The 7503-nt window shown below is 55.7% G+C and overlaps 1 protein-coding gene across 1 annotated transcript in view; it reads left to right on the top strand.

Annotated features, from left to right (window-relative positions):
• The first annotated feature begins 3739 nt into the window (after positions 1 to 3739).
• The window catches only part of SYT2 (synaptotagmin 2), a 108285-nt gene continuing 104521 nt past the window's right edge, over positions 3740 to 7503 (top strand). The window contains exon 1 of the mRNA XM_004756315.3: positions 3740 to 3990. The gene's annotated coding sequence lies outside the window, so the exon portion shown is untranslated. The remainder of the gene's footprint in view (positions 3991 to 7503) is intronic.

Genomic DNA, 7503 nt, shown 5'->3' with positions numbered 1-7503 from the left:
GTAGATGGAGAGGCAGGCAGAGAGAGAGAGAGAGAGGGAAGCAGGCTCCCTGCTGAACAGAGAGCCCGATGCGGGACTTGATCCCAGGACCCTGAGATCATGACCTGAGCCGAAGGCAGCGGCTTAACCCACTGAGCCACCCAGGCGCCCCAGACTGAATATTATTACACACACACATACACACTCATTCAATTCAGGAGTCATCTCCTATCCTGCCCCTCTACCCCACTCCCAATGTCTCAAAATCTGGCTGAGTTCTGCCGCAGGGAAATTTTCCTATTCAACCCCACACACCAGCTTAGGATAAACAGAAACACTAAGGTCTTTGGTTTCACCCACAGTTCCAGAATGCTCTTACAGGTCAAGTATTCCTTGGAGGAGCTCATTTTTGCTGGGATAGAAATCACACTGGGGTCATCACTGCCCTGGGTTGTATGATATTTAACTTTATTCATGTTTTTTTTTTTTTTTCCTCCCCATCTAATGAGTTAATGTCTTCTGGATTAAAACCATTTCTAGATAATATCTGAAAGTTAAGTGGATTTTAGTATGAAATATGTTAATTTATTTTTTTTTTTTTTTTTTTTTTTTAAGATTTTATTTATCAGAGAGAGAGATGGGGAGAGAGTGAGCACAGGCAGACAGAATGGCAGGCAGAGGGAGAAGCAGGCTCCCTGCCGAGCAAGGAGCCCGATGTGGGACTCGATCCCAGGATGCTGGGATCATGACCTGAGCCGAAGGCAGCTGCTTAACCAACTGAGCCGCCCAGGCGTCCCTGAAATATGTTAATTTAAATAAACTTTAAAATACAGTTGCAGTTGGCATGTCCCCAAACTCAGATCAGAAGATGAAAACCAAGATCTTTGCCGACAGGACTTGCATCTAAGGAAATCTTTACAACTGTTTTCTCAATGCCCATCCGTAAAGCAGGTGTTGCTTCTTCAGCCGAGAGTTTAATCCTTGTTTGCTTAGTTGTCAGGAAGATAGAAACTGCTCCAGAGGAGAAACGGCAGGCGTGTGCGGGGTGGTGGGGTGGTGGTGGGGGTTGGGATATGGGAATAGCAGGGGGTGTTAGTGTTGGCATGCGTGAGAAGAGAAAGCAGGACACAGGAGCTTGGCCGGGCCTGCGGTAAGGCCGGCTCGCCTGTCTCCGGCTCTTTTCTATTTGCTCTGATGACAAGCAGAGCTTTGGAAAGCTTGGTGGAGACAAAGACCTCACCAGCACGAGGGGAATCCAATCCAAGTGTGAGGAAGTGCAAGTGTTAGTGGGGTGGGGGGGTGCAGGACAGGGTTATTTAAGCTGAAGATAAGCCACCCATGGGGAGGGCGCAGGGAAACTGGGTCCCCCTCCCGGGAGAGGGGCTATGGAGGCGATGGTGCACTTCCCTGCCCTGTCCTCTCTGCTCCCTAAGGAAAACCAGGAAAACCAGAAAAATGAAACCTCCAGGCAGCACTGTTCAGTGGAAAGTGGTGAAACCACCTGTAGCCAGGGAGTTACAGACTCTTCCTCCCTGGAAAACGCTTGTGATTAGTCAGGCAACCCTGTCTCCCCAGCATCGCCCTGGGTGCGAGGGGATGTGGTAAGGAGCCAAAGAGGTCAGTTACCTGGATGGTCCCTGACGCAAGTCAGGGATGGCGGGTCTAAGACTTCCAAGGGCTTTTCTTTTTACAAAAAAGTAAAAGTACTTAAAAAAGTTGAAAAGTAAAGTACTTAAAAAAAAAGAAAAAAAAGTACTGGCTAATTGGCTGGGTGTGGAGGGGATGGATGTCTTTTCCATTCTTTCCTTTTCCAGCTGAAGCCTGGGGGAATAAGCGTGAGGGAGGCTGAGCTCCTGATTAGGTTTATAACTCAGACACTGCTGGTCCTGATGAATTAAAAGAACATTAAGGCCATAGCTAGGGACACCACATTTTTCATTTAACCAAATTGATTTCAGCACTGACTCTCTAAATTATAGTCTGGAAAGGCAGGCTGGCTTCTTCTACACCTCCACCCCAGGCTCCCAGGTGGACTTAGGAGAACTCGGGGGCAGCAGATGGGTAACAAGGTGAGACAAGCGGTGGCCCAGGAGTAGGACTAGTTAGCTTGGCTGGGGTCTGTGTGAGGAGGCTGCAGCTCTCTTTGGCCTCCTCCCTAATGAAGGTCCTGCAGATTCGTTGTCACGGAGGAGCACACTGAGCCCCTCTGGTGAAGCAACAAGTTCTGGGATACTCCCAGCTGAGGGTGGGACTGAGTGTCCTCTGAGGACACTGGATGACTTATTAGTCTGGTTCAGTCCCTCATAGATTCAGACTCAATTCCCCATTTCCTCCTCTGCCCCTTGCAGCAGATGCCCTGCAGGGGGGCGGGGATGACCTCTGAGCCTCCGGGGATGGCAGGCACAGCTTCAGTCTCATTTAGGACTGCCTAAAGACCTTCATCATCTCTTTTGTGAGAGCCACTGAGTGGCAGCCCTGGCCCCTTGCTTTGAGGCAAGGTGGCCTGGCATGGTTTCCATGTTCTACCTGACATTACTGGCAAAGTGATCTGAAGAAGCCCCCTTCGGTGCTGCTTCCCTCCCTGCCCCCAAGCCTGAAATCCCATTTCCTCTTTGCAGTCCTTCAGCTAGTCTTTCACTGGGTCACTAGGGATTGAGGACTGACATCAGGTCAGATCCGGAGGGGAGCCTCTTGCAGTATCCACGGGAGAGGAGAGGCTGGGTGCTCATGTCCTATTATAAAAGTTGACTCCAGGGGCGCGTGAGTGGCTCAGTGGGTTAAACCTCTGCCTTCCGCTCAGGTCACGATTTCAGGTCCTGGGATGGAGTCCTGCATCGGGCTCTCTGCTCTGCGGGGAGCCTGCTTCCCTCTCTCTCTCTCTGCCTGCCTCTCTGCCTACTTGTGATCTCTGTCTCTGTCAAATGAATAAATAAAATCTTTAAAAAAAAAAAAAAGTTGACTCCACAAGAGCTAAAGTGAATATTCAAATTGTGCCATCAGCAAGTCCTGCTGCCCACTCCTGGCCCTGGCCCGGGCTCCTGGGCGGGTGAGGAAGGCTCCACCTTGTCCTCGAAACTCTTCACCCCAGGCTCTTTCATGCCATCCCTGACTGTGTGTCTGAGGCTTCTTGCCCAAAGTACCATACAGAGGCTGTTTCCTCACTGCAAACTACTCGTGACCCTACCTTAAAGGGATGTCTTAAGCATTTAGAAACCAGCATGGATTTCCAGCGTGGAAAGCGTGTCATTGAATAGATGGGAGTTTCCTCTTTTCCTTTCCATCTCCTTCCAGATCCTCCCTCTCCTCCCACCTTTCCTTAACCCCTCCCCGTGCTTTCTCTCCCCCCCCCCCCACCCTATTCTCCACCTGTAACTTCTCCCAAGCATCCCCTTCTTTGTCAACAACCCCTTAGGCTCAGAAGCCCCTACTCTCCAGGTGGCCTTAACTTGGAGAACAGATGGGGGGGAGGGGCTCGGAGATCCCAAATGGCTACATGGGCTCTTGAGGCCAATAATGGAGCCTTGAGCTGCGGTGGGTTCCGGGGGTTGGGAGAGGGAGCTGGCTCAAGAGTGACAGCCCTTCGCGGGTGGGGACGAGGACGCCCGGGTCCCGGTCCGACTCTCCCGGACCCCTAGCTGCAGCCGTGACCTTGAGCGGGAGGCGGGGGCGCGAATCGGCCGGGGCCCCGCAGGGCAGGTCTGCCACGCCCCGCCCCGGCCTCTCCCGCCCCGCCGGCCCCGCCCCCCGCGGCCGCGTCTCCTCCCCTCACTGCAGCGCTGGCCGCGCTCGCCCATCCATCAGCCGCCTCTCGCCGCCGCCTGGGCGCAGACTGCCAAGCTCAGCAAGTCTTGCGGCAAAGGCACTTCGCACCGAGTTGGGGCCGGGGCGGAGCGGGGACTCCGGGCCCCGGGGGAACGGACGCCCCTCTGCGCCGTGGCCAGCGCAGCGCCCTTGCAGCCCGCCGCCCCCTCACTTCGGGGACCCGGGATCCCTCCTGCCTGGCCGCTCCGGGTAAGTCCGTCCCCCCCGCCCGTGGGGGGGCACCGACTCCCCCCTCCAAAGTTTCTCTTCCCCGGGCGGGTTTTCCGCTACCGAGCGGAGGGGCCACTCGGTGGGCCGAGGGGGCTTCCGGCGGGGGTGGGGAGGGTCCGGGAAGTTCGAGGCTAAAGGGGCCGTGCGTCCGCACCGTCCTTCCTTCGGAGGCAGTTTGGACGCGTGCGGGTGGGAGGTTCGTTTGCGGAAGCTGGACCCGAGGGGCGAGGAGTCCGCGGCTCTGCGGGCTTGGGGCGGGAGGAGGGAGCAGCTTTCTTCCCTGGGATCGGGTAGGGGGAGAATGAGGTGCAGAGCGGAGCGGCGGGCCGACGTCCCCGGAGCTCTGGGTCCCCGCGGCTCCCGCCCTGTCTCCTGGACGCCCCCCGCCCCGCTTCTCGCCCTCCCCCTGCCCTTCGGGGCCGTCTCCAACGCAGCTTCCTTCGCCCCCGCCTCGCGCTTCAGGGACCCCCGGCCCCGCCGTCGTGGGAGGGGAAGAGAGGGTTTGCGGGCTCTAGGAGGCGAGGGGAGGGCTGGGGGCCGCGGGAGGGCGGGGGACAGACTCCAGGGACTATCCGGAAGTGAGGGTCGAGAGGAACTGGGACAGGGACGCGAGAGGGGGATGGAAGCACCCCTAGTCTCTCTCCAAATCTCATGACTCAGCACGACCTAGGACGTCCCGTCCCTGCTTCAGCCCTCCTCCCCAGGGCTGAGCTCCCAGACCTAGGCCCAGAAAGTGCCAACAATCCCACCCGGCTTTTCTGGACTCCTTCATTTACCTTCCCCATTTGGGGTCCCCCCTTCCCCTGTCTCTGTTCAACCCCCTTTCTCTCAGGACACAGGGGCTTTATTTTTCTTTAACTAAAAGGGTAGATGATTTACCTTTCTCCTATCCCATTAACCCAATACCCCCTCCTTTCTCCTTTCTCCCCTTCCGTTGTTGCATTCCACAGGTGCTTTCTGGACACCCCCAGCCCAGGGTATGTGTGGGGGCCTCCAAAGTCCCATCGCGCCCTCTGCAGCATCCTCCCCCCATTCTCTGTTGAGGTAGAGAAGTAAGTGTTCTGGCTGCTTTCTCCTGTGGCAGCAGAAAGGAGTGCAAGGACACAGGAGGTGGCCCAGGATGGGGGGGGGGCGCTGCAGTTGGGGAGAGAAGGGCAGAGGCCTGATGGGGTGGGTGGACCCGGATTGGAATGGAGTAGGTGGAAGGATGGAGAAGTCCTTAGGCTCTGTGTACCCAGAGAGACGGGAAGGTGGGCCATGTCTAACCTGGAGAGAGCTGGGGGTGCCCTTCCCCCTCCTCCTGCTGCCATCCTGAGAGGGTCTCCCATGTGTAATAGATGATCCTCAACCTGAGTCATCCAGTCCTTGGCAACATGGGCCCTTCATCAGAGGGTGTGACCACGAGGAGCAGGATAGCCCTTAATCTTCCTCTCCCCCTGCTTAGGTCCAAATGCAGATTTTGGGCTGCTAGAACTATCTCTGTGCCCACCAGAGGAGCCAAAAGAAGAGCCATGCCCTAAGATGGGGCCAGAGGGGCAGGTGGGAGGGATGGGGCGGTTCGCAGTGGGACGTGCGTGCCTGGCGTGTGTCCCTGGCAGCCACTACTGGCTGTGGCCTGTGTCAGGGCCCCAGGGGTGAGTCAGCTTCAGGGGTCCAAAGCAGGCAAACTGAGACCTGGGCCAGGGAGCCCAGCCCCAACCCTGCTTCTCTTCCCCATGCCCCTGGGAATGACTGGTACCTGCTCATCCCTCAGTCCTGGGCTGCTCTGGGGTGCTGCCAGCTTCTGTCCTGCCTGGCGCTCAGACAGACCCTGGCTTCACCCTCTAGGACACTCCTGGGGGGACTTGCTTTTTCTGGGGACCTCTTGGGCTTGACCCTGGCCCGCTCTCCATGCCTTGCCCAAGGAGGAGCTAGGGAACTTCTGGAAAGCTGAAAAAGGGGAAGGCAGATATAAGTGTTCTACTTCCAGAATCACAGAGACCTGGCCGGTTGTCCCTAGGAGAAGGGGATCAGAGGTCATTCTCCCTTTCACTCTCAGTCAGCTGCTGTGCAGGAGTGGCAGGAATGTCCCTGGCCCTGCAGGGAACTGTGGGCGGGTGGGCTGTGGATATGGCTGGAGAAGCCTCTTCCCTGCCTCTTCCCCAGCCCCAGGCAAGCCTGACCTCCCGACACCCTGTGCCTCTACCTACACTCTGTCCATTCTCAGTGGAGTCTCCTGTCTCTTCCCGCAGACCCTGTGGAGTCTGTGGAGCCCTGTCAGGAGAGCGGATAGATGGCCAGCAGTGCTCGGGGATCCAGGGCCTGGGAAGGATGGGACGGAGGATGGAGGGGGAGGAAGTTGAGGCTCAGTGGGCCGGGAGAGTGGCTCGTCCTCCCCTTCCTCGGACAGAAGCATCCTCGGGGATAGTCAGAGACCCTGGAGAGTAGACTTGTTATTTTGTTTGCCTTTGGGATTTGGGCTTTCCTGGTCTGGGTTCTAGCTGAAGCTGGATCTGCTTTGTTTGAGCGAGACACACACAAAGTCCAGAGTGATGGAGATGATTTCTGGGAACTGGAATGGCAAGCCAGAGGGAACAGTAGAGGTTGTTTACTCAGGACAGGGTAGCGGTTAACAAAGGAAGCAGCAAACCCAACAGGTTTGGGTCCATCATCCCAGGGCTACTAATTACACAGCGTGTGACTTTGTTCATTCATTCATGCTACTTATTTACTGGTGAGCACCTGCCGTGTGAGCGCCTACTATGTGTTTCTAGTCACTGGATACAGCAGTGAACAGACAGAAGCCCTGGGCGCTGTGGATTTTGCATGCCATGGGCCTAGACAAGTTGCTTAGCTGCTCTTGAGGATCAGTTTCTACACTCATTCAACTATTAGCTTACGAGAGTCTGCTGTGTACCGGGGAGTTTGCTCGTCCATGGAGACTCAGCTGGGAACAAAACAGGCCTGGTTCCTGCCCTCATGGCACTTACCATCTAGTGTGTAACACACAGGATTAAGCAGATTATTACATAAATAATTCATCATAACTGTGACACCTGTTAGGGAGATGTATAGGATGCCTCGAGACCGTGCAGTGGGGTTACCTGACCATGTCTGGAAGGCTTCATCCATAAATCCCACAATAATATAACAATATATTATCCCACAAGGTAGGAAGCATCCAGTAAATGATAACCTGTTCATGTGGTGCTGTGGATAGATACAATTCTAAAGTTCCTCCATGCCACGAGTTGCTTATTTGTCCTCCACTAGGTCAGAGGAACCAAGGTAGAGACACCAGGATCCGCTCCTGGGTTCTCATATGAGGACAGGGAGCCTGTGACCAATACCAGGCTTCCACCGGTGAGAGGTCAAGTGGTGGAGATGGCGTTGTGCCTCCAGCCAGATTGCCTGGGTTCCTCCTGGTTCTGCCCCTCCCTCTTGACTTGGGGCAAGTTCATCAAATTCTTAGTTTCTCAGTTTCTTTCTCAGTCTGCCTGTCTGTGAGTGGAG

This window comes from Mustela putorius, unplaced genomic scaffold (assembly GCF_011764305.1).
Source record: "Mustela putorius furo isolate JIRA1106 unplaced genomic scaffold, ASM1176430v1.1 tig00000508_pilon_pilon_pilon, whole genome shotgun sequence".
NCBI lineage: Eukaryota > Metazoa > Chordata > Mammalia > Carnivora > Mustelidae > Mustela > Mustela putorius.
This window is presented reverse-complemented; position numbering and strand designations above follow the sequence as displayed.